Source organism: Narcine bancroftii, chromosome 14 (assembly GCF_036971445.1).
Source record: "Narcine bancroftii isolate sNarBan1 chromosome 14, sNarBan1.hap1, whole genome shotgun sequence".
In the NCBI taxonomy this organism is placed as follows: Eukaryota; Metazoa; Chordata; class Chondrichthyes; order Torpediniformes; family Narcinidae; genus Narcine; species Narcine bancroftii.
This window is the reverse complement of record NC_091482.1, coordinates 69,655,007-69,681,809: the sequence shown is the minus strand read 5'-3', so window position 1 is coordinate 69,681,809 and position 26,803 is coordinate 69,655,007. Positions and strand designations below refer to the sequence as shown.

Here is a 26,803-nt window from a genome sequence, read left to right as displayed (position 1 = left end):
ATGAGGATGATTTGTCCGACTACAGTGATAACAACAGTGAAACCTTCCTGCATGTGATTTCAATGAGTGGGAGTAAGCTTTTCTTTGGCTTGGCTTCGCGGATGAAGATTTATGGAGGGGTAAATGTCCATGTCAGCTGCAGGCTCGTTTGTGGCAAACAAGTCCGATGCGGGACAGGAAGACACGGTTGCAGCGGTTGCGGGGGAAAATTGGTTGGTTGGGGTTGGGTGTTGGGCCTTTCCTCCTTTGTCTTTTGTCAGTGAGGTGGGCTCTGCGGTCTTCTTCAAAGGAGGTTGCTGCCCGCCAAACTGTGAGGCGCCAAGATGCACGGTTTGAGGCGATATCAGCCCACTGGCGGTGGTCAATGTGGCAGGCACCAAGAGATTTCTTTAGGCAGTCCTTGTACCTTTTCTTTGGTGCACCTCCGTCACGGTGGCCAGTGGAGAGCTCGCCATATAACACGATCTTGGGAAGGCGATGGTCCTCCATTCTGGAGACGAGACCTACCCAGCTCAGTTGGATCTTCAGCAGCGTGGATTCGATGCCGTCGGCCTCTGCCATCTCAAGTACTTCGATGTTGGTGATGAAGTCGCTCCAATGAATGTTGAGGATGGAGCGGAGACAACGCTGGTGGAAGCGTTCTAGGAGCCGTAGGTGATGCCAGTAGAGGACCCATGATTCGAAGCCAAACAGGAGTGTGGGTATGACAACGGCTCTGTATACGCTAATCTTTGTGAGGTTTTTCAGTTGGTAGCTTTTCCAGACTCTTTTGTGTAGTCTTCCAAAGCCGCTATTTGCCTTGGCGAGTCTGTTGTCTATCTCGTTGTCGATCCTTGCATCCGATGAAATTGTGCAGCCGAGGTAGGTAAACTGGTTGACTGTTTTGAGTTTTGTGTGCCTGATGGAGATGTGGGGGGGCTGGTAGTCATGGTGGGGAGCTGGCTGATGGAGGACCTCAGTTTTCTTCAGGCTGACTTCCAGGCCAAACATTTTGGCAGTTTCCGCAAAACAGGACGTCAAGCGCTGAAGAGCTGGCTCTGAATGGGCAACTAAAGTGGCATCGTCTGCAAAGAGTAGTTCACGGACAAGTTGCTCTTGTAAGCTTTTACATAAACACTATCTCACAGAATGAACAAGGCAAGGTCTTGCTCCAAAAGTAAGAAAGTCCAAGAGGAAGGGATGACGCTCAGCTCTGATAGATGAATTTAGGACACATGTACAGATACAGAACATGTATAAATTATAAAACTGAGGATTCACAGTGAAGGAACAAGACATTGTAAATTATGCTTCCTTTATGAAGTCTTGCGGCATATTGGTTTATCCACTCACGCTCATCTCCAAGTTAGTGCTCGAACTCTTTCTGCTCACCATCCATCACATTATTTAATTCATAAGCTTTGTGATGCCCCTCAGAGGGGCTACACCTAAAACTGGAAAAGTAGATAGAAGAACCTTTGGGTGCAGGCAAAAAAAACCCCACTGGCTACGGAGGCAGAGACTGTGACGGAGAATTGAAAAACTGAGTGAGGCATAATTCTGAATTTTAATGAGATGCTCTGCCTTGCATCAATAAAGTCTTGCCTCCTAAAACAATAGGGAGGGCCTTAAATAAACATGGCCAACATCATAAAATATTCAAGGACAGCAACAGGTCACAAATAGCAGACGAGCTCAGATGTGCTCACTACCCCAGCATTAATTATTTTTTGCCATGGTATTCAGTAATTATTTGTAATTATTATAATTAGTTTGTCAAATGAGCAGCTGAATTTCACACATTTTAATGCATTGCTGGATGTGGTCTTTTCTGGTCATGTAATTTCTGATGCAGTTCTGACAGCTAGGGTCATTCGAAGCAAATCACCAACATTAATTAGCAGCCCTGCTTGTGAGAACTAAGGAAAAAGAAAAGGCTTGCATTTCTCATACCCTCTACTCATCCCTTTTATTGGAATGTCCCCAAAGTACAGGTACTTTTCCAAAGCAGTGTGACGCACAGTAAATAACTTGAGAGGCTGAGACTGATCTACAGGGACCTCGTCCTGTGCTGTGACCCAGGCTTCTGGGGAAGGCTCAAGGTGTGAGAGGCTTTATACAAGGTCAAAAGAGAAAGGGGCCACACGTACAGTCATAGGATGGAGCGGAATCAGGAATATCGCACAGTCACTGTTGAGATTTACAAAATGGAGCAGTCAGTTAGTCTCCAGCCCAAATACATTTGGCAACGTTCTGTTTAGTGAGCCAAAAACAAGTTGCTAGAAGAGTCAGCAGGACAGGAGGATTTGTAAAGGGACACTTTGGCAAGTCTGGATGAGGAGAGAGGAGACAACCAGTGAAGAGAGGAGAGGAAGAGAGATTCAACGGGGGTGGACTGAGGAGGCTTTAGGATGACATAAAACAGGAGGCAGGCCAGGGAGAGGGATAGGGAGTTGGGGGACAGAGGCAGGTGAGAAATTGTGGCAGACAAACAAAGAGAGAAAACAGGTAATGCAGGTGATAATGGAAAATAACATGAGAGAAGAGTGGGTAGATGGAGGTCGGAGGAAGATGAAAATGGGGAATGGGATCTGGAGTGGGATTTATGGGAAAAGGGGCAGGATGAGGATAGGATGGGGACAAAGGTGGTAAGGGTAATTTGAATCTAGAAAATTCAATGCTTATACCAGTATATGAGTTGCAGACCACCCAGTGGAACTCGAGTTGTTCACATGATCACAAAATAAAGGAACAGAAGCAGGTCATTCGGCCCATCGAGTTTGCTCTGCCACTCCACCATCAGCTAAACCATTTTCCCATCTAGTTCCAATGTGCCATCTCTTTCCCATATCCCTTGTTACCTGACTAATTAGATACCTATCAATCTCCTCTTTAAACTCCCCCAATGATCAGGCCTTCACAGCGGTATGTGGCAACGAATTCCATTAATCCACGACCCTCTGGCTAAAGAAAATTCTCCTCATCTCAGTTTTAATGGCTACCTTCTAATTCTAAGACAGTGCCCTCTTGTCCTGGACTCACCCACCAAGGAAAACAACTTATTCATATCTACTCTGTCTAATCCTTTCAAAATGTTTCTATGAGATTCCCCTCTCATTCTTCTATTCTCCAATGAATACAGTCCAAGAGCTGATAAACGCTCCTCATATGTTAACCCTTGCCTTCCAGAAATCCTTCTTATAAACATGTTCCTCATCTTTGTGTCGACCCTCACCCCAGTAGTCAGGTCAGCATGGGAATGGGAAAGGCAGATGAAAGGTCCGACAACTGAGAACGTATGGTGGTTGTAGGAAAACAGCGCAGGAGCTCTGCAAATCAACTTCTTTCATCTTATGGATGCAGATAAGGCTATATTGGGATCACTAAATCCTATGAACGTTTTCCGGTCAGTGATCAGGATCTTCTGTATTCACCAGGGTGAGTAACATAACAGACTCTCAAATGCTTCATGTTGATTGTTTAAAGTTAATGACACATTTTAAGAGATTGTGTTGGATTGATAGTTTAATGAATGTTACTTCTCCGTAGATTGTCACCTTGTCGCAGTGAGAAGAAGCTTGTGGGGTCCTGTGGTCCTGAGAGCGATGCTCCTGGTAGGGTCACCCTCGGCGGTGAGCTCGAGTTTGAGGTCTCTGATAAAGAACAATCCAATCAAGTCCTCAACGATGGAACAGGTGGATGAAATTACTCTGAACTCAATGGCTGTGAAGGTGGACGAAGGCTGCAACAAATCCATCAGCTCCAATCGCCATTGGAACAAATTGGTTGACTTGTGAAGTGTCGTGTGCTTCTTGAGGTACAACATCAAGTCCACGTTAAACAAATACACGGACAGGAGTCTTCGCTCAGTGGAAAATGGAATGAAGACCATCATCCTTGACCTCGAGGGATAGCCAAGATTGACCGAATGACTGTTAAGAAAGATTGTATTCACTGCGTACTAAGTATGATTTTTATGGAAATTTAATAAAAACATCCATCTGACCTCGCCAAGAAATTGTTCCAAATTCTTTTGGCGTTGAAAAATTGTCAATGCTCATCAAATGCAGTTTAATGAAAATCAATGTTGGTCCTTTTAAAAAAAAGTGCAGTTTCATGGGAGTTGGGAATAGTGCAATGTCGCTGTTATGTGAGTAAGTAAAAATGGCCAGTGTACAGATTGATGAGCTTGTAATTCCCACCAGAAATACAACTCAGGGCATTACAGTCCAGAGACATCATGAGGGGACAAAATGAAAATTCACCTGGAAAATGAAATGGCTGCTTTTAATGTTAAACCATCCATCAACATGTATCAGTTTATTCTGATTTTCAGTAGCATATTTTGGAAACTTTGAGCTAAGCCATCTGCTGGTAATTTAATTTAGACAAACAACATGGCAACTGGCCATTTCAGCACCGTGCCACCAAATTTACACCCCATTAACCTACAACCCTCCTGGTATGTTTCAAATGGTGGGAGGAAACCGGAGCCCCTGGGGAAAACCCATACAGACACAGGGAGGACCTACAAACTCCTTACAGACTGTGAAGGATTCGAACCCTAATCCTGATTGCTGGTGCTGTAAAGGCGTTGTGCTAACCGCTATTCCCCTTTTCAGTAATGCATTCCCTCAATGTGCAGAAGGACAGGAGGGGTCGGGGTGGGGGAGGAGCAGACTGAGAAGTGAATATGATACCACTGAGAGCTCCAGTTGGAAATATATCCACAGTAAAACCCCCTAGTATCTGGCACCTATGGGCATTGGTGGATGCCGGATAAGTGTATTTTCTGCTTGCTTTAGACTTACTCTTTCAATGCCTAACTAATACACCTGCATTAAGAATAAACAGTTTAAAGTACTAAAATACTGCACTGTACTTACACTGAACAAACTTCACTTGCTTGGATATATAAACCTTAAAGCATTTTACTTTATTTCCAGTCACATTCTTTGAAATCGTTTAACTATCGCTGTATCTGCAGGTTCCTCCCCCTCCATGGAGCCACCCGAAAGATGAACAATAACATTATGGATAATTGACACTCCCCTCTCCCAAGTTTACAGATAAAGCCTTTGAGTGGGGAAACTCTTACTAAACAGGGATAAGGAGACATTTTAAGAGTCACCCCAGCTCTTCATCCTGGGCGACCCCATCGCTGTTTCACACAACTTTATTCAAACAGCTGCTACGAGCAAAGCCCGACCAAGGCCCTCCCTCTGCTGGCTGAATATTTGCTCCCACCTTCACCAAAGGTTTCTGTGTTACTTCACACAACATTTACTTTTACAATTTTAAGCTTACATATTTTACTTATGATTTTATTCTTATTTATTTTAATTTTTAAATTTATTTTCCTTGATTTTTGCTGCTTGCTTGAATTCCTGATACCAGGGATTTTACTATAGTGAAGATGAGAATTAAAGTTGCCTGACTGCTAATGTTATTTTATAACCTCTTGGTTGTAATTCTTCAGTTATTAACAAACAGCTTGAATAAATCTGGAACTTAATCCATTCAAACTCTTCTAAATACTCCCAAGTCTACCAATGGATAAAAATATACATATTTGGATCTTCAGATGAATCGACCATGTACTATTCTTTGGCTTGGCTTCGCAGACGAAGATTTATGGAGGGGGTAAAAGTCCACGTCAGCTGCAGGCTCGTTTGTGGCTGACCAGACTGATGCGGGACAGGCAGACACGGTTGCAGCGGCTGCAGGGGAAAATTGGTTGGTTGGGGTTGGGTGTTGGGTTTTTCCTCCTTTGCCTTTTGTCAGTGAGGTGGGCTCTGCGGTCTTCTTCAAAGGAGGTTGCTGCCCTCCAAATTGTGAGGCGCCAAGATGCACGGTTTGAGGCGATATCAGCCCACTGGCGGTGGTCAATGTGGCAGGCACCAAGAGATTTCTTTAGGCAGTCCTTGTACCTTTTCTTTGGTGCACCTCTGTCACGGTGGCCAGTGGAGAGCTCGCCATATAACACGATCTTGGGAAGGCGATGGTCCTCCATTCTGGAGACGTGACCCACCCAGCGCAGCTGGATCTTCAGCAGCGTGGTCTCGATGCTGTCGACCTCTGCCATCTCGAGTACTTCGACGTTAGGGATGAAAGCGCTCCAATGGATGTTGAGGATGGAGCGGAGACAACGCTGGTGGAAGCGTTCTAGGAGCCGTAGGTGATGCCGGTAGAGGACCCATGATTCGGAGCCAAACAGAGAATTTTATATGCAATGTTCAAAAACTAGCATGTCACACTTACTGAACCACTTTGTCTTTTCAGTGTCTCAATTTTTTTTATTTAAATGTAACAAGCATTTTTGGCCCACGAGCCCGTACCGACCAATTACCTCCAATTGACTTACAACCCCCATATGTTTTTGAATGGTGGGAGAAAACTGGAGCCCCCGGGGAAACCCACACAGACACCAGGAGAACACACAAACTCCTTACAGACAGAGCCAGATTTGATCCTGGTCACCGACACTGCAACAGTGTCGTACTAACCGCAATGCTCGTCGTACCACCCAACTATCCTAACTGTGCTGCCCTTGATCCTCCCACTAACCCCCCCTCACCAAAAAACACTTCCAAATTTGGCAGATTTGAATAATGTGGAGGAGTTAACTCTTAAAATCTCAAACTGAGCTCATTTTGAATCTGCCATGTTTGGCCTTTATTGATGGGGAAAGTGGGCACCCACTTTCAGAAAGAAAGTGCTTTCCAGCACTGCATGTTGGACAGAGGAAAATTATTTACTTAGTTCCAGGACAGGAAGTCAAAAAGTTCATTCTTCACAATCAGGAAATCTCAACCCAATCCAGATATGGAACTGCCATAATGAACAATTTTCTTTTGGATATTTGCACACAGCTCCTCACCCTTTATCATTCTTGTAATAATAACACTTGTTGAACAGCATGCACTGCCATACATAGTCAGGGTCATGGATGACCAGGCACAGTCATTCAAAGCTGTTTCAATTTGTTCATCACTTGTTGTCCACTGCATCAGCCACAACACGTTAATACTTCCTCTGCCATTGTACAACCTGATATTACATCCTTACACTGTTGTTCCACATAAGAAAATGATTGATTTTTCAATTAGAAACACTACCGGAAGACATGTGCGGCCACGCTTCCTGAACATGTTCTTTTGTGGCTTGTAATTACACTGACGGGGGCCCTTAGGAGTGAAGGGCATCTCAGTCACTTTGCAATTAAACAAAAATACTTCTTCAAGGCCTGACAACTGTAAGATTCACAACATGATGTGAGGCGTTTTGTGCACAGCAGATTTGTGGTTATTTTTCAATTAAATCATCTCGCCTTCACTTGCAAGAATTTAGTTTCCTGTTGTTGCTGACATCCTATTTGAAGAATCACATTCAGAGGAACTGATACAGGATGTAAAAGCTGTGACTCTCAACTTCTTGTCTGAAGCAGGTCCAGCCTCTGTTAACGGGGTTGCCATGACGGTTTATTCCAAGTTCTAAATTATGTGGAATATTCACAGAAGTGCCAACCTGCAACTCTGTGAAGTAGTGGAAAGCAAAGGTGCAGGTTTGATGCTATTCTATGTCTTGCTACCGAAAATAATGCAGTTTAACAATGGCCATGAAATGGTGGCTGATGTAACACCAATCCTTGATGAAGGCAGGTACCGTACCAGCCCCAAAACATGTCCAAGATTCGAGCTATCCAATGGGTGAACTAGTACTGCTCTATCTTTGCTGGGATGGTTAATACACACAATCCAAATGATGTTGCACAATGTCAGATGGGGGAAGTGATATGACAGTCAATCAGGAAAATGTCTTGCACTGACATTGCAAAATCCCTGGTTCTGAAACTACTAGAAAATGCACTTGTGTTGTCTGATAGAGTCAACCTCCTGGTGATTATATTATGAAGGTTAAATAATTAGAGGGTTCTTCACAAATTGCCATGCACTACTTTGGAAAACCCAATGGAACATGTAAGTATGTTTGATGTAATTTATAGGTTGTGTGTGCACTACCAAGTGCATGGCATTTTTTGAAGAATCCCTAAATTAGTTATTATGCTTTATATTTATTATCTCTATTTTCTGTTTCCTGCTGTTTTGTGGTTATTTTAATTTATATGAACCCCACCATGACTACCAGCCCCCCCACATCTCCATTGGGCACACAAAACTCAAAACAGTCAACCAGTTTACCTATCTCAGCTGCACCATTTCATCAGATGCAAGGATCGACAACGAGATAGACAACAGACTCGCCAAGGCAAATAGCACCTTTGGAAGACTACACAAAAGAGTCTGGAAAAATAACCAACTGAAAAACCTCACAAAGATTAGCGTATACAGAGCCGTTGTCATACCCACACTCCTGTTCGGCTCCAAATCATGGGTCCTCTACCGGCATCACCTACAGCTCCTAGAACGCTTCCACCAGCGTTGTCTCCGCTCCATCCTCAACATTCATTGGAGCGACTTCATCACCAACATCGAAGTACTCGAGATGGCAGAGGCCGACAGCATCGAATCCACACTGCTGAAGATCCAACTGCGCTGGGTAGGTCACGTCTCTAGAATGGAGGACCATCGCCTTCCCAAGATCATGTTATATGACGAGCTCTCCACTGGCCACCGAGACAGAGGTGCACCAAAGAAGAGGTACAAGGATTGCCTAAAGAAATCTCTTGGTGCCTGCCACATTGACCATCGCCAGGGGGCTGATATCGCCTCAAACTGTGCATCTTGGCGCCTCACAGTTCAGCGGGCAGCAAACTCCTTTGAAGAAGACCGCAGAGCCCACCTCACTGACAAAAGACAAAGGAGGAAAAACCCAACACCCAACCAACCAAATTTCCCTTGCAACCGCTGCAACCGTGTCTGCCTGTCCCGCATCGGACTTGTCAGCCACAAACGAGCCTGCAGCTGACATGGACATTTACCCCTCCATAAATCTTCATCCGCGAAGCCAAGCCAAATGTAAGGTACTATTGTTTGTGGTGTATCATATACTCACGCGCTGCCCAACTGAGACCACTCGCAATTTGGAGGAGCAATACCTCATCTTCTGTCTGGGCACTCTCCAACCAGATGGTATTAACATCAACTTCTCCAGTTTCTGTTAAACCACCCCTTCCCCCCTGCTTCTTCCCTCATTGCCTTTCCCAAAGCTCTGCTTCTCTCTTCCCTTTTCTCTCTGTCCCTTTTAAGTTGTTATTTATTTAGACATATAGCATGGTCCACATTTCAGCTCACGAACCTGTACCACCCATTTACACCCAATAAACCTACAACCCCAGTGTAGAGCTCATCGAAAGAACCAAAGACTTGTTGATCCAAACCAAGGCTTTTATTAGCAAAAGACAGGAGCTCTTCACAGGTGGCCGAGCAGTCCGGAATGATCCGACCTGGCTAGGGACACAACCCTTTAAGGCTCAGACAATAGGCGTGGCTTAGCTCTCAGCCAGTCGCTGTAAGCACAGTCTAGATACAGTAACTATATACACTATGTACATTGGTGATAGATCTGTACTATCACACCCAGGTAAGTAGGTTTGAACACCAGGACGAAACCAAAGCTCCCAGAAGAAACCCACGCAGACACGGGGACAGACAGTGCTGGAATCGAACACCGGTCCTGATTGTGGAGCTGTAACAGCGTTGTGCTAACCATGTTGCACAGAGCCAAAATTAATCCCCTGTAGTCCTCTCCTCATATCCAATTAACACCTTCTGTCTGTTGGTCTGGACTCCTCCCCCTCCCATTCTTCCGTCTTCTCTCCTTGTTTTTATTGAGACACCTGCCTGCTTTTTGCTTACACCTTGAGGAAAGGTTCAGGCCCGAAATGTCAGCAATATATCTTTATCTCCTATGGACACTGCAAGACCAGCTGAGTTCTTCCAGCTTTTCTGTGTGTTTTTATTATTATCTTATGTACCTGTATGCCTGCAGCATGTAAGACTCTTGTCTATCTGTACATTATACCTATGTAGAGGTCATAAACTCTCATGCATATATCAATATGTACCATCTATAACGGAGTTCTCTGAAGATTGAGAGCAAATACACCCTACACTGGTGATGAAGCACAATGACCGATGAATAACTGACAACAATATGATCAGATCAGAATTTATTGTCACGAACAAGTCACGGCATTACTACAAAAAAAATTAGTGTAGAAAAAGTAAAGCAGTGTCTTTGATTCATTGATTATTTGGGAATCTGATGGCAGCGGGGAAGAAGCTGTCCTTGAGCCATTGAGTGCTTGTCTTTAAGCTCCTTACCTTTTTGCCAATGGTAGCAGAGTGAAGAGGGCATGGCCTGGGTGGTGGTGGGATCTTTGAGGATAGAGACTGTTTTTTTTTAAGATGGAGTGAAGTCTGGTGCCTGTGATGTCACAGGCCGAGTTAACAATCCTCTGGAGTTTATTCTTGTCCTGAGAGTTGGCACCTCCATACCAGGCAGTGATACAACCAGCCAGAATCCTGATCAAGGAGATTGAATGATTTTGTGATTCTAAGAAGCTCAGTGATACAGGGAAGTCTGAGGTGCAATCTCAAGCATAAAGGAAAAACACCTGCAGAATTTGTTGCATCAAAAGACAACCATGCCAAATGAAAGAAGCACAAAAAGCCACACCAGCTGCACTGAATTCTCAATAGTTCTATCAAAGAGCAGGTGCCTTTTATTTGTACATCAATGAACGGGTATGATGGTTGGGCTAAATAACGTGATTGAAATGGACAGTGATGGTGAAAATATATGCTAAAAATCCTGCTTGGAAAAATAAGTTTGGATACCTAAGTCATATTGGCAAATTTACTTGGACAATTGACATCCCATTTCACAAAGCTATAGAAAAGCAGCAATAGAACTTTTACAACCAAGCACTTTTGGAAATGTAGAATGTTGTAAGATTGCAATTCAGGCAGGTCCTGTTTGACAAATTTATTGAAGTTCTGTGAGGATAATAATGAGGGGAGCACATAAAAGATATTCAGAAGATAGGAAGCATGGAGTTGGAGGGGATGTATTAGCATGGATAGAGGATTGGTTAACCAATAGAAAGCAGAGAGTTGAGGTACAGGGTGTTTTTCTGGTTGGCAATCGGTGGTGAGTGGGGTACTGCAGGGGTCGCAACTGTTCACGATATACATAAACGATCTTGAAGAGGGGACTGAGTGTAGTGTATCTAAGTTTTCTGGCACTAAGTGAGTGGAAAAGCAAATTGTACAGAAGAAAAGGAGAGTTTGCAGAGAGATAAAGATAGGTGAAATGAGTGGGCAAGTGTTTGGCAAATGGAGTACAATGTTGATAAATGCTAGGTTATCCACTTTAGCAGAAAAAATTGAAAGATCAGAGTATTATTTATATAGCAAGTGATTGTAGCATGTTCCCATGCAGAAGGACTTGGAGAAACGTGCATAAATTGCAAAAGGTTGGTTTTCAGATGCATCAGGCTATCAAGAAGGCCAACGAAATTTTGGCCTTCATTGTTTGAAGGATGAATTTAAGAGCAGGGAGATTATGATTCAACTGTACAAGGTACAGGTGGAGCAACATCTAGAGCACTGTGTGCAGTTCTGGTCTCCTTACTTGAGCAAGGATGTACCTGGAGGCAGTGCAGAGAAGGTTCACTAGGTTGATTCCAGAGATGAGGGGATTAGCTTATGAGAAAAGATTGAGTCACTTGGGACTGTACTCGCTGGAATTTAGAAGAATGAGAGGGAATCTTATAGAAACATATAAAAAAGTTAAAGTTAGGTAAGTTGTTTCCATTGGTGAGGGAAATGAGAACTAGGGGACATAGCCTCAAGATTCAGGGGAGTATATTTAGGACATAGGTGAAGAGGAACTGCTTTTCCTAGAGGGTGGTGAATCTATGGAATTTGCTGTCCATTGAAGCAGTGGAGGTGACCTCAGTTAATATATTTAAATTTAGACATACAGTACGGTACAGGCTGTTTTGCCCCACGAACTCATGGTGGCCAATTACACCCAATTGACTTACAACCCCCAGTTCACTTTGAACAGTGGGAGGAAATCAGAGCCCCTGGGAAAACTCATGCAGGCATGGGGAGAATGTACAAACTCCTTACAGACAGTGTGGGGATCGAACCCTAGTGCAATCCCTGGCACTGTAGCTGTGCTGCCCAAGGTTGGATAGATTTTCATATAGAAGGGAATTGAGAGATATGGGCAAAAGGCAGGTCGGTGGGGATGAGCCAATCACCAGATCAGCCATGATCTCATTGAATGGCAGAGGAGGCTCGATGGGCCAAATGGCCAACCCCTGCTCCTATTTCTTATGTTCTTATAATTAGAGGTCTGGAGAGAAAATTAGCTGCGTCATTGCAGCTTCGGTGCACAATGATTTTTATTGCATGAGATAAAGTTTTCATGTCAGGATTAACATATCCAGTCCAAGATACCAAAGGCATTTGATCCAACATTTGAACAGACAAGCAAGATACTAAGTCTATGGAAGTAAACTCTAAAATTGTGATTGAATTTGAGCAGTCACAAAACGTTGGTGTGGAGTGCGATTCAGAAAAACCTTATGAGAGCTCTGGGTCATGTGAATGTCAGCAGCATGGAAAGTGCTGCCTTTGCAGTGTGAATCATTTAGCACAGAGGTGTCAGTTCAGGTGAGGAAAGTGCTTTAATTGTCAAAGACAAGGACACAGCCTTTCTACTCAGATTAAGAAGAGGTTGGCAAGTCCAAGAGTGACAGCTGGGCAGTAGTCCCAATAGAAAGTAGACAATTACAGATGAAAATTACAGAAAGTAATTTTACTATATATAGAGCAACAGGAAGAGTATGTTTTATTCCTTCTTCTTTGGCTTGGCTTCGCGGATGAAGATTTATGGAGGGGTATGTCCACGTCTGCTGCAGGCTCGTTGGTGACTGACAAGTCCGATGCAGGACAGGCAGGCACGGTTGCAGGGGTTGCAAGGGAAAATTGGTTGGTTGGGGTTGGGCGTTTCCTCCTTTGTCTTTTGTTAGTGAGGTGGGCTCTGCGGTCTTTTTCAAAGGAGGTTGCTGCCTGCTGAAGTGAGGCGCCAAGATGCATGGTTGGAGGCGATATCAGCCCACTGGCGGTGGTCAATGTGGCAGGCACCAAGAGATTTCTTTAAGCAGTCTTTGTTTTATTAATAGAGTAATTAACCCCTGTTGTCTGGAATTCAAGCAACTGGCAGCCTCATGCTACCGACAAAAAAAAGGAGAAAATAAATACTTGGTAGGTAAAAATATGGAAGTTTAAAATTTGTGTACCTCACTTTTAGATTACCAATCCATGCAACACACAACCTCAAGCAACTGGAAAATTAACTTATCCGGCATCTATCAATACCCATAGGTGCTAGATACCAGGGATTTTACTGTATATACACCGAAAATGCTGATGAATGAAACAGTGACTTCAAATTAAAGGTTAGAGATTGGGACAGAGTTAAGAGTGAAAGGGGAAAAGTTTAGGCGGAATATGAGAGGGAACCTAAGGTGGGAGAAAACCAGAGCCCCAGGAAAAACCCATGCAGACATAGAGAGAACATACAAACTCCTTACAGACAGCATGGAGTTCGAACCTGGTCCAGTCCCAATCACTGGCGCTGTAAAGGTTTTGTGCTAACTGCTAGGCCGATCGTACTGCCATTCTGCCTCACCCACAGGATAAAAAAATCTCAGGATTGTATGTGATGTCATGTATGTATTCTGACAATAAGTCTGAACTTTAAGTATTCAGCTTGGCTTGTCTGTGTCCAATTTAATGTGGACAAAGAAAGCCATACTTGATAATTAACACCTGCATGGAATGTCCTCTTATCCAATGTGATCATATGTGGTAAAACCATTAAAAGTATTTCAGGCCACAGTGGACAAAAAACTGCCAAAGCCCCCAAATTCTTTGTAGAATCAAGATAACATCCAAACTGTAATTACTATGGAGAAGGATATCCACTGTTGTGGACTTTTCTGGTATTACAATCTCCCTGGCATTGAAAGTCTTCTTTGGCTTGGCTTCGCGGACGAAGATTTATGGAGGGGGTAAAAAGTCCACGTCAGCTGCAGGCTCGTTTGTGGCTGACAAGTCCGATGCGGGACAGGCAGACACGATTGCAGCGGTTGCAAGGGAAAATTGGTTGGTTGGGGTTGGGTGTTGGGTTTTTCCTCCTTTGCCTTTTGTCAGTGAGGTGGGCTCTGCGGTCTTCTTCAAAGGAGGTTGCTGCCCGCCAAACTGTGAGGCGCCAAGATGCACGGTTTGAGGCGTTATCAGCCCACTGGCGGTGGTCAATGTGGCAGGCACCAAGAGATTTCTTTAGGCAGTCCTTGTACCTTTTCTTTGGTGCACCTCTGTCACGGTGGCCAGTGGAGAGCTCGCCATATAACACGATCTTGGGAAGGCGATGGTCCTCCATTCTGGAGACGTGACCCATCCAGCGCAGCTGGATCTTCAGCAGCGTGGACTCAATGCTGTCGACCTCTGCCATCTCGAGTACTTCGACGTTAGGGGTGTAAGCGCTCCAATGGATGTTGAGGATAGAGCGGAGACAACGCTGGTGGAAGCGTTCTAGGAGCCGTAGGTGGTGCCGGTAGAGGACCCATGATTCGGAGCCGAACAGGAGTGTGGGTATGACAACGGCTCTGTATACGCTTATCTTTGTGAGGTTTTTCAGTTGGTTGTTTTTCCAGACTCTTTTGTGTAGTCTTCCAAAGGCGCTATTTGCCTTGGCGAGTCTGTTGTCTATCTCATTGTCTGTTGTCTATCTCATTGAAAGTACAGAATTGTTAATTCCCGATGTTATCATCTTGAGAAAGTGTTCAGAAGACTTCAGTAACCCATAATAAAGCTTTAAAATACATATATCAGTTAAAGGGGAATTAAAAGACTTTATCAAACCCAATAAAATCCCCAGAGCATCATGGAGTACTATTTTTTTTTAAAGGTTTACAGTTCTTAGGATTGCCTTGTAAGGCTTGGTACAAGATTCAGAGACTTGCATAGACCATTTGATCTCTGCAAATAATACCTGGGAGAGTCAAGAAGAAGTCTGCAATCAAAGATATTCCTGAACTTAATCCCACTAAGTTTCAAGAAGAGACAAGTGGTAATGCTTCTGAAGAAAATCAAGGTGAGATTTCATTCGGCCCAGAGATGGATAATACATTATCTACGATTCTGCAAGTTGATTACAAGTAGCAGTGAAAATCACTGAGAGTTTGAAAGTCTGTGATTTGGATAAATCTGTAAAATTAGCAAGTTGATTACAAGTAGGAAAGCAATGTTACTCCTACAAGTTATTATCGATTTCCAATTATACCTTCTCTCTATCATTTTCTATTTGGCATATCTCTTTAAGGTAAATTTGCAAGTAACTAATTTTAAAGTAAAAATTCCAAAAATTCTTCAGACCTTCTTCCCAATTCAGACCTTGGGAATATAAGGCCATGAGATCTTCAGCCCATCAAATCTGCCCGCCATTCAATCATGAGCTGATCCATTTTCCCACTCAGCCCCACTGGCAGGCATTCTCAGTCTCATAATGTTCCTCAATAAATATAAAAATCTATTTCATGTTGAGTTTCCCTCTTCCGAATACTTTTTAATTTAAGATGTCAATCTTGGTGCCTCAGTGACTGGTTAAACTTGGATAATCAATTCTCAAGACCTGTGCTCCAGTTTTGGGCTACATGTTTATTTTATTAGCTCTGCTGGTGTGATATGCTCAGAAATATTAAGAACCAGACCAAAAGTGAACATAGGACATTTTTAGCTGTATCAGTAGCTCATCCAGTATGTTAAACGAGCCATCTGTTGTTCATACAGATACTATATATATAGGTGCAAGGTGACAAGACAATTTCTTGTCCTGAGACGTGGTCACATTGAAGCTGAATCTTTTTGTTAAGACTGCCTGGAGGAAGAAGGGAATATCTACAGTTCGATATCCCATCCATATGAATGAAACATCATTTGTTTAATACACTAGATGCAGTTATGAATTATAAATCAGATACTATTGGATTTACATTGGGTAAATTCAAGTTGATGTACCCCTTTGAGACAACCATTGTGCTGTTTACATTCTATTCACTGGGGTTCTATGACAGATTCAACTCGGTAATAGCATTTTGGGGCTCAGAAGATTTCAATTGAAATATGATGCATCAAACAACTAATTTTTGCATATGACATAAAAATAGACCCATCCCTGCCCCACTCCCATCCTCTCAGATTTGATGCAAAAGATTTCATTCCTCAACCAATGTCAGTACAACAAATGATCCAACTGTCACTGCACTCCAGTTGTTAGAGCCTTTGCTCTGCAGAACTTCACTGCTTAACAGTGCCAATTGGATGATCTGTTGTCCCGGTTGGGGGTGTGGGTGGTTCTCTTTTTACATCTTATCTCAAAGGATAATGTATATCCAAAATAAAATCACAAAACACTAGAAATCGTCAGTCAGCATTTGTGGAGAGAAACAGATATAACATTTCACATTAAGTTATCGAGAATTTGGGAAAAATGTCGATAAGGGAAAGGAGAGTATCTCTGATAACACTGGAGAACAAAGATTTTGCATCCTGAACACCTTTGGGTGTATTTTATGGATTTTAGGCTGTTAATCATGAAAATCACCTTAAAACTTGCCCATCACATAGTTTTTTTAGATATAACCAATTCTTGAGATATCCTGTCATATTTTAAGTCTACTTCAAGGATATAAACCATGTATGCTTGAAGGAGACTTAAAATGTCATTGAAAATTAATTTTCTGCATTCATACTTGGACGTCTTCCTGGCTGATCTTGGTGCAGTCAGTGATGAACTCGGTGAAAGGTTTCACCAGGACATTGCGACCATGGAAAAGCAGTATCAAGGCGACTGAAATCCATCAATACTGGGCGACTATTGTTGGACATTGAAACGAGAGGCATCAGATGCTGAGTACAAACGAAAATCAGTTGAACTGACACAATGTGTCGGTATCATAATGTGATTAAATTTGCCAATTTCAATAAAAAGTTCATTTAATGTTTCTCCAAATTCCTATGTGATACAGCAAATTTGAAACTATCTTTGTGTTCAGCTTTAATTTGTCTATCATCATCCCCTATCTTTTTTCAGGAAGCAAACCTTCTGAAAAAATTGTTGCTGACCCTAACCCTAACCCTAATTTGAGGCCATGGATGTTCTTGTGATAAGATGTTAATGAAACCTTCAGGATGATAAACCATCAAAAATCACACTCGAAAAATGCCATCTGGACATGATACCAGAATGCAAGGAGCACCAATAAACCCTTACCCAATATCTACAGCTTGTTGACTTGTGTTAATTATAATAATAATGGCTAGCACTGCGGGAGGGGGTAATGCAATCACAAATTTAACACAAAAGTGTACTGCAATTTAACACTGGCCAATAAAGAGGACAAACTATCTGCTGGATATAACTGGATCATTACTTCCTGAAGTCAAATGAATGAGCCATTTATATCGTTGTAACTCTAATTTTCCAATGTTACTGTAGCCTTCCAGAAACAAAGCATATTATACAGGGAAACAAACAAGGTCTATAACACAGGGTTACATTGGAGAGCATGTCCCAAAATGTAGGGATCCTTTAGAAAATGGGACCAGTCAAAAAAAGGAAACTATTAGACATGTGCTAACTTGGAAAATTAAGAGTTGAAGCAAAATCAAATGTAAATAAAGCGTAGACCATGTTTAGAGTTTTAAAGTACACAGATTTCAAGAGAATGGAAGCAGGACTGAAGTGACAAAGAACAAAAGCTCTATTGTTTTCAGGCCCATGACCCTGTGCTGCCCAAGTATGCTCAACCGGAGTGGCTGGTGATCTAACAGCATTGTGCTAACTGCCAAGCTAACCATGGCACCCTACTTCAAGAAATAGACAATAGATGAAGCATGGGGTATTTGAAGCATAGGGAAACTGTATTTCGTCCACAGAAAGTGTTTTATCCAATTAAAATGTTGGCAATGTGGATTTAAGTGCATATAGCTACAAATTCAGTCAGATGTGACAGATGTTAAATATAATATTTACTCTAGTTTAAGCAGTTATGTTTGTGAAATTTTGGCATATTTGCATGCAATAAAGAATTATCAAATGGAACATCATGAATATGAGCAATTAACTAATAAATTATAGTATTTCATTATTTAAATGAAGTAAAAAATTGAGACTTAATTAAAGGGATATCTTATAGCTTGATTCAACATTTATTTGGTTAGAGCATGAACCAGCTCCCACAATTCAGCGGCTCAACCAATGCCTCCCCTTTCAAAGGAGTCTGAGGAGTTTTGACTTGTTGTTGAATACTCTTCGACAGGTGCAGTGTGGAAAGTGCACTGACTGGAGGCACAAGGGCCTGGTTTAGAAACTTGAGTGCCTAGGAATGGAGAAGGTTGCAGAAAGTGACAAACTAGTCAAGTCCCTTGAAGACATCAGTATGAGGTTCTGCCTCAAGATTGTAAAGGATCCCATTTGTGCTGGCTGTATTCTCTTCTCGTTGGGACTTCCAGGTAGTAGGTGCAGAGCCTGAAGTCCACCATTCCTTGGTTCAAGAACAGATTTTTTTTCTCAGCTGCTGCCAGGCTCTTGAACCTTGCCATAATATCCTAACCATAAAACTACTCCAGGACCATTAACAACCTGACTGCACTAATGAAACAGCAGCTATGAATATTTACCTATCATTTTATACTTCCAATTATTTCTTTCTCTCATGGCACATTGTGTTCATTTAATTTATACCTGTTGTATCTTCATGTATTTTACTTTGGGTTTCATTTATGCTTTTTACACAGCCACTTTGTTTTGGGATATTTGCGGCTTTTTTATGGCTACACCTGCTGTGTAGAAAGCACCAACACAGAATGGTGGGGGGGGCGGTGTCATTCCAGTCCTGGCTCTTTTCTGACATCAGAGGTAGTAACAGCCCCAGGATCCTATCTGTGTATAAGGGGCAATTTGGCATTCCAGCTCCATGATGGGAAAGGATGTGTGTGTGTATACCATTCTTTTTGTATATTTGCCGGTAAACATTAAAAACGTGAATAAAACATAGGAATAATACCACTGTCCCACTCTCTCCTGGCTGCCTGCCGCCTACTCTCTGTTGCTGTGGGCCACTCGTGGAGAGGGGTGAGGGCAATCACAAAGTGTGGCTGGGTCCAGCACTGACCCAGCAAGGTATCATTCCCAGTACATCACTGATTTGACACCAGGTTTGCCAAATTGAGCTGCAGTTATACAGCAAAGGTAAAAGGCACAGTTGACCTGGGTGACAGTGAGTAGTTCAGTTGGGAATACCTGACCAGCAGCACTTGGGGTTTAGCCTATCTCGGATGTCCATACATGTTCCTATAAGTACAGAAGACTGAAATGAGTTGGAAATAAAATGAGCTGGTGGTGAAATAGTGATACTTCCTCTACGAGACTCAACATTTTATTAGGTGGGTGAAGCACTGATATGTTGCTGGGACGAGATTGAGAGATGATTCATGGTTTTGACAGAACAGATCTTTCAAAATAGGGTTGATCATTCATATATAAGATAAAAAGTATGTATCAAAGGGTATTGAATCTGGAACTCTACAGAAGGAGGGTGTGAATGCTCAGTTACTGAATGCATTCAAGATAGTGGCTGACAGACCTTCAGATATTGAAGGAGAGGAGATTTGTGTTAGAGAGTGGCATTGTGATAAATGTCCAACCCCCATGCTAATCCCACCACCCCACTCTCAGCAGTCTGCAGGTGTCTAGTTACCTTGTGCTATGAGCAAGCTGGTCTGTGGGTTTGTCCTCAGTTTGAACAGTCTGAAGCCCACTGCTCCACTCCCCCCCGACTGCCCACGATGATTAGTACGGGATTACTTCAGGTGGTATATGAGTGGAAAGGTTACTCATCTGAGTGCTACTGATACAATGTAACCCAGTACTACCTGTCACATGGTTGGGTGGTTGGCGACTAAACTGGGTCCCCCACCAGGCTTGCATGGTACGAAGGGTGGCTAGACACCCTGCAGGATTAAAAACAAGACCTGTCAAAGGGCGGAAGAACCCTCCCATAGGGTCAACGGCCATCTAGCAAACACGTGCCATGAAGCACGGAAAGGGCAGCCCTTGCATCGAAGCTGGGTCTGGCCATTCACTGCAACAGAACTTCTCCCAGCTGTCCTGGACCTAATTATGCCAATGGGTCTGGGAGGGGATGTCGAAAGGGAGGGTGTGGACCTCTGCAACCCCCTACACATCTAAATTCATTCACGCGCACACTGTTCCTGAGGAGTGGGATATCCATATCAAACCCCACAAACTGAAAGGAACCATCATTATCCCAAGGGATAGATAGCCAGAACTTCAGGTGGTATGTGAATAGAAAGAAAAAGTTTGAAAACCACGGTTTTAATTGTACCTAATTGACTCGTTACGTGCACGGTTCCAAAGGAAATGGGCCAATGACAATTTTTCTCAAGCAAAATATTTCTGTAACAATTGGGTCTAGAGCAGTGATTCTCAACCTTCCCTTCGCACTCACAGACCACCTTAAGTAAGACCCCCCCCCCCCATTTCAGCAGGGAATATTAAGAAAAATGTTTTTAGTGTATTACGGGGTAAGTCAGTGAATGGGTTCCTCCTGCTCCTCTTGCACTGCTAGGGGCTGCCGTGGTCGGCTTTCTCACTGGGAGTAGTGAGCAGTGGCAGTGGCTCTGGACTGATATGCACTGCTGCTGGCAGGGGCCACCATAGTTGACCTTCTCACCGGGGGATGGGGGGGTGGCATGAGTGGTGGCTCCGGAAACCACGGGCCACCCGAGGGAAGGTGGCCCATGAAGCTGAGGGCCCACTTCCTGCACAGCTGCCACATCTCCACAGGCTTCTTGAAACTGGGTGAGTAGCAGGTGACCTGCTCAATTACAAATTCGCATATATTACCCGGGGGAATTTTTGAGCCAATTTTTGGGGAAAATAAGTAGGTCTTATATCCTGTCAAACATGGTAATTATCTCTGTATATTGTACATATGCAAATGACAATAAACTTTCATCTCACCTCAAACAACACTGCTTATTTAAGCACCTTCCCAGATTGAGTCTGGAAACCTCCATAATGTTGCAACCCAGAGTGCAGTCTAATGACCACCTGAAGTTGCACCCAGAGAAGCAGCAAGCTGACAGAAACAATGAACCTTCTGTCATTAATTAAACATGTATGACCGAGAGTTAAATCATACATAGATGACATGCAAGGGCTTTGAGCTTTGTATTGTCCATATCAGGTTGTGCAGAATGTGGTGGAACACAGTAGTGCAGGTGTGACCTCACTAGACGATACAAGCTGGCCCACCTCCGACCCTGTAACTCCTCTCCGTAGATTCCCAATAAAGGCTGATAGACCTAGTCTTCTTCCTTCATACCATGCATGATGTTTCTGGATATTAAAGCCTTTAATCACTTGCTTTGTGTCTGCTTGTGGTTATTGATCACACCACACAGGCCTCTTGTAAAATCTCTAAATGTGCATTTGGATAACAGGGACTTCAGAAAACATTCGCAGACATAATCAGCTGCACATCCGCAACAGGTGCCTGCACTGTAAAATCCAAATGGCAACACATTGAGAATTAACACTTCCTGTTGAATGAGAATGTCCAAAGAAGATATCATGAAGTCTGTCGCTTCTCCAGCTCTGTTCAATTTTAGCTGATGAGAATTGAAAAAGAAACCATTTTGAGAAAATTGTAAACAAACATTCCTTACAAAAAAGTCGGAAGACTATGAGAATACAAAGCAGGGCTGAAGGTGTGTAAATTGGAAAAGACTACTTTGTATATCAAATGTACTTTGGTGGGGAAGAGAAAAATGGTTCCACTTTTTCTGTGGAGCTCAGCTCCTCTTTGTCCACTGGCAGAATATATTGGCAGCATTGATTCAAGGAGGTCCTGCCCTCAAACATCAACAATTCCTTTCTTTCACAGATATGCAGCTGACCAGTTAATTTCTTCCAGCAGTTCTCTGTTCTTTGCTTCAGATTCCAGCAATTGCAGTTTCTTGTGTCTCCATGTGGCCAGCACTCTTCCCTCCCAGCCTGCTTTAGACATCACTGTATTTCATGTGAAGTGCATTGAAGTAGTTGGAGGGTGAAATAGAGTAAATATTGCCTTGGGTATGAACCTATTTATCTGGATGCAGGTGATGCAAAGGGAACTTTCAAACATAAATAAACCATCTACAAGAAAACAACTGCAGGAGGAGCAAGGAAAGGAAACCACAGTCAAGTGACTTTGTCGAAAACACAAGAAAAATGACCAGTGTGCAAGGATGCCTGAGAAGAAGTCATTAAATTTAATTCCTGCTGCAATAAATTTCAGGGAGCATTTTCGATACTCATGGAAATTGTGTCATATTTATTGTGCTTTGAGGTCAAAATTGAAAAGAGCTCAATGGAATCGGCAGCCATTAGATACTTTCAAATGGTCAAACTTCAGATTGATTGTCAGAGTTCATACATGACATCACATATAATGCTAAGATTCTTTTTCCTGCAGGCGCGGCAGCATTTCTAATAATTGGTGGAGCAAAAATCTGTACTCAAGAAAAATACATGAACAAAAGAGAAAAATAAACACAAATAAAATGTAAACAAACTAGCTGTGCAATACAGAAAGTAAATATTCAATCAAAAATAATGTGCAAATCAAGAGGCCTTAAATGAGTCTCTAGCCCCTTTTCCTCTGGCACATGGTCCCAGGAGTTAACGGGAAATGAACTGGGGCAGGGTTCAGTGGAAAAACAGTCAACATGCCGGCATCAAATGACACCATTTCACATGGGGACTGATGGCCTCAACCCCTACTCAAATCCCTGGTGTCAGCTGACGCCGGTATGCTGATTAAACCAGTGGAAAAAGGACAGCAGAAAGTCACCCGTTCTCAGTTGAAGGTAGAATACTGCGATCCCCGGAGATGGGTGTGTTCAGTGGAAAAGCAGTTGTTGTCCCAGTTAATTGTGGCTCAGTGGTAATAGCAGAAACAACTTCCTATCCCAGGACATTGCACGGCCAATTAACTGGGATGCCAGTGGAATGGGGCTTCTGATTGAGTTTGTTGTTCAATAAGCTGATGGTGGAGAGAAACCAGCTGTTCCTGAACCTGGTATGAGATTGTGGCACCTATACCGGGTGATCCTTGATGATTGCTGCTGCTTTCCATGGCAACGTTCCCTGTAGATGTTCTTGATGGTGGGAAGAGTTTTGCCTGTAATGTTCTGGGCTGTACAGGGCTTTACACTCAGAGATATTGGTATATGGGACCATGATGCAGCTGGTCATCACACTTTCCACTACACCTGTAGAAATTTGCCAAGGTTTCCGAATCTCCACAAACTAATGAGGAAGTAGAGGCACTGACATGCTTTGTTCGCAATGACATTCATGTGCTGGGTTCAGGAAAGGTCCTCTGAGATAGTGATTCCCAATAATTTAAACTTCCTCACCCTTTGATGCTCCAATCAGCCTCGGATCGTACATTACTGGTTTTCCCTTCCTGAAGTCTACAACCACCTTCTTGGTTTTTCTGACATTGAGTACTACTGCACCATTCAGCCAAGTTTTCAATCTTCCTCGACGCTGACATATTATTCACGACTGTGGTATCTTCAGTGAATTTGTAGATGGTGTTATTGTCGTACTGAGCTACAGTCATAGGTGTAAAGCGAGTAGAGCAGGGGGCTAATGTACTGATGGAGATTGTGGAGGAAATGTTCTTACCTTGATCTTAACAAGATGATGGAATCCTAGGGCTTTCCCATTAGACCCACTGCACCTCCCACACAATTTGAAAGGATGGCATACTTCATCCTTAACAATGGAGAAGATTAGAATGCATTGGATCTTAGCAACAACTATCCCCAATTCATTGAAACCTCAGCATATCAACTACAATACCTTAGAGTGAGGCTTCATATTTTCCCATGAATTGTGAGTCTAATTCAACTGGGGTTTGTACTGTTCCATTCAGTAAAAATTCTCCTTTAAACACACAATGCTTCGTGCAAATCTTGTTTAAGTTTCATGCAAGCACAAAATGCAGCTGTGCTGAAACATTTCTTCATGATCTTGATTGGAGAACAAAGTGAAGTCTGAACACTGTAATTAGATTAAAAAGCACAGGAATACTGTAGGAACTCAACAGGTCTCTCACCATCCATAGGAGGTAAGGATATTTTGGGCCTGTATAGAAAGGCTGGGGAGAAGGGAAGAAAGGCCAGGATGATAATTGGACCTGGACAGGAGATGAAAGATGAGAACTGATCAGGGGAGGTGGTGGTGCTGTGAATACATAGCTGGAGCAAAGGAGAAATAGGGATGGAGGAGGGAAGAGATAGATGGGTTTAAAGGAAACCAGAGAAGTCAATGTTAATGGCCAGATTGAATATGTGGTGTTGTTCCTCCAATTTTAGGATTGTCTCAGACAGCCAGTTGTCTCCCCAGTTCTCACCACATTGTCCCTTTCTCCCATAATCCTTGCATCACCTTCCCACCATCAGCCACTCCCATGCCCCATATCATTCTTCACCCAGTTTTACCCTAATTTCCTTTCTTACTCTTGATCTGGGTAAAAGATCAAAGAATTAGTCAAATTCCCAAAGTTTGGTCCAGGACAATTTTTTTTTGGCTTTAAACCATTAATGTGTGTTTTCCTAATATAATTTGTGAAACAGAAGAAGAATTATATCTTCAATGATAATTAACAGGACAATTTTGTTCATTTCCCCATATAACCCCAAGCTGGTTTGCTGTTTGTATTGACATTTCACTGGTTTTGGCTGTTCTCAACATGTAAAACATCTGATGGGATTACATGCCAAGTGCTTTTGTCCACAGGAGAGATTGCTCATGGATAAATGGATGCTGCAATATGGGAGGGGTGGAAGAGAGGTCATGGTGCGTTAGAAGGACCTGGGCTGGATGTCAAAGGAAAATGCCAGCAGGAGGTCACAATTGTTATGGAGAACCTCCTGGGATCTTGCCAAATACTCCTGGCAAAAGGTAGGCAGGGGTCCTGTGTCGGAGTTTCTGAATGCCTCCAATTTGGGGGATGCCTGCAAGGTAGGAGAATGCTAGTGCTGTTCTGCTTGACCATTTAAGCCAGTGGTTCTCAACCTTTTTTTTCACTTGCATACCACCTTAAGTAATCCCTTACTAACCTCAGCACACCTATGGCATCCTATGCTGTAGGTGCACTGTGGTTAGTAAGGGATTATTTAAGGTGGGTTGTGAGTGGAACATAAAAGGCTGGGAACCACTGCTTTAGGCTGAAGGGGGAATAGTTAAAGTCTCTTTTCCTTGAGTATGGAGTTCAGGTGAACTTCCCAATGCAGCAAACGATGACGTGTGGCAGAGATTAACAGCAACTGCATGGAATATCCTAGGACTCTGACCTCTGTTGCCAAGGCAATCCAGCCACAAGGAGTCACAGAACAAATGAAATAGCTTGAGGGTGGGTTCACTAAACAGCATGGCTCAGAGGTAAAGCCTTTGGAAAATCTGCTTGTTCACTGGGGAAAAGAAAGAGCTGTCATCTTTCTGATCAGTGAGGATAAGAAAAAACAATCTCTGAAAGCACAATTTTGATTGTTGCACAACTGTTTTACGTTGAAAGGAACTAAGTTGGTAGAAATAAAATCTGACTGAAAAATGAGAGACAAGCTGGCCAATGAGTTTTACGCCACTTGGAAATGCACACACAACAGCTTTCGTTTAGCTTAATCAAATGAATGTTTAGCCCAGGGTCATTCTTCACACAAGCAGGATATCTCACTGCCAAACGTAACAGATAGATGGTCCTTTGAGAACATTTAAAGAAAAGTAAGCTACCTCCTGCACTCAAATCAAAATGAGAACCCTGAATAGCAATAGGATTTTATATTTACAAAATAGCCCAGAGAGAGGTCAAATTAAAAAAATACATTGAACAAAATTAATCAGGGACAGTAGAGGGCTTACTTGGAAGGGAAAAGACCCAAGTTATTGAAGGATGCATGTGCATTACCCATGGGTTCTACTGGGGGCTGTAATGATGTATAGATATTTGTCCCCTCCCAAGCTAATACCCCCAGCATCAAACCCCAACTTAGTTATGTTGGGCAGGGCACACTGATTGAATCCCAACACTTTTAGTTTTCTTTCATGGAAAGAAGTTGACTGACAGAAGAGGTAAAGCTTCAGGGAAGTGATCAACACTTCCTTAATGAAAGGCAACATTCCCACCAACTCCTGGAAATCTCTGGCCTATGACTGTTCAATGCGGAGAAAAAGCATTCAGGATGGTGTCAACGAGGGCACAGAAATTCTGCCATAAGCAACATTAAAAGCACACCACATCACAAACTATTTGCCTACTTGTGGATCAGCCGGAGATTCTCACATTGACCTCATTAGCTGCTCTAGAAAACTGGAGAGGCTGCATCTGGAGTCCAAGGGATGATTTAGGAAGGACACATGTCCTATGGAAGTTCTTACAACATCTATGTCACCAGAACATCAAAAGCCTCGAACCTGAGACCAGCTGAAACAGGAGAAGAGCTATCTGCAGTCTTTAATCAATGTTCCAGCTATTGAAATATCCTGGCATTTCTTAGAATATTTGAAAAATTACATAGGTTTGAACAATAATAATTCAGCTAGACACTCTAGATGGAAAATAAACTCAATGGGTTGTCATGACAAAATTTAGTTCAGCGTTTTAATCTTTTAAGGAAGTTACAATGTTTCCATTTTGAGTATA

At 42.9% G+C, this 26,803-nt stretch overlaps 1 protein-coding gene and 1 long non-coding RNA gene across 21 annotated transcripts in view; one reads left to right on the top strand and one right to left on the bottom strand.

Moving 5' to 3' along the window:
• LOC138749886 (NT-3 growth factor receptor-like) overlaps positions 1-26,803 on the bottom strand; it is an 894,662-nt gene that overhangs the window by 540,200 nt on the left and 327,659 nt on the right. The window lies entirely within an intron of this gene.
• Positions 7,477-17,371, top strand: LOC138749897 (uncharacterized). The gene is made up of 3 exons (XR_011348931.1): positions 7,477-7,537; positions 14,932-15,117; positions 17,116-17,371. It is a non-coding gene; the product is annotated as an uncharacterized lncRNA (long non-coding RNA).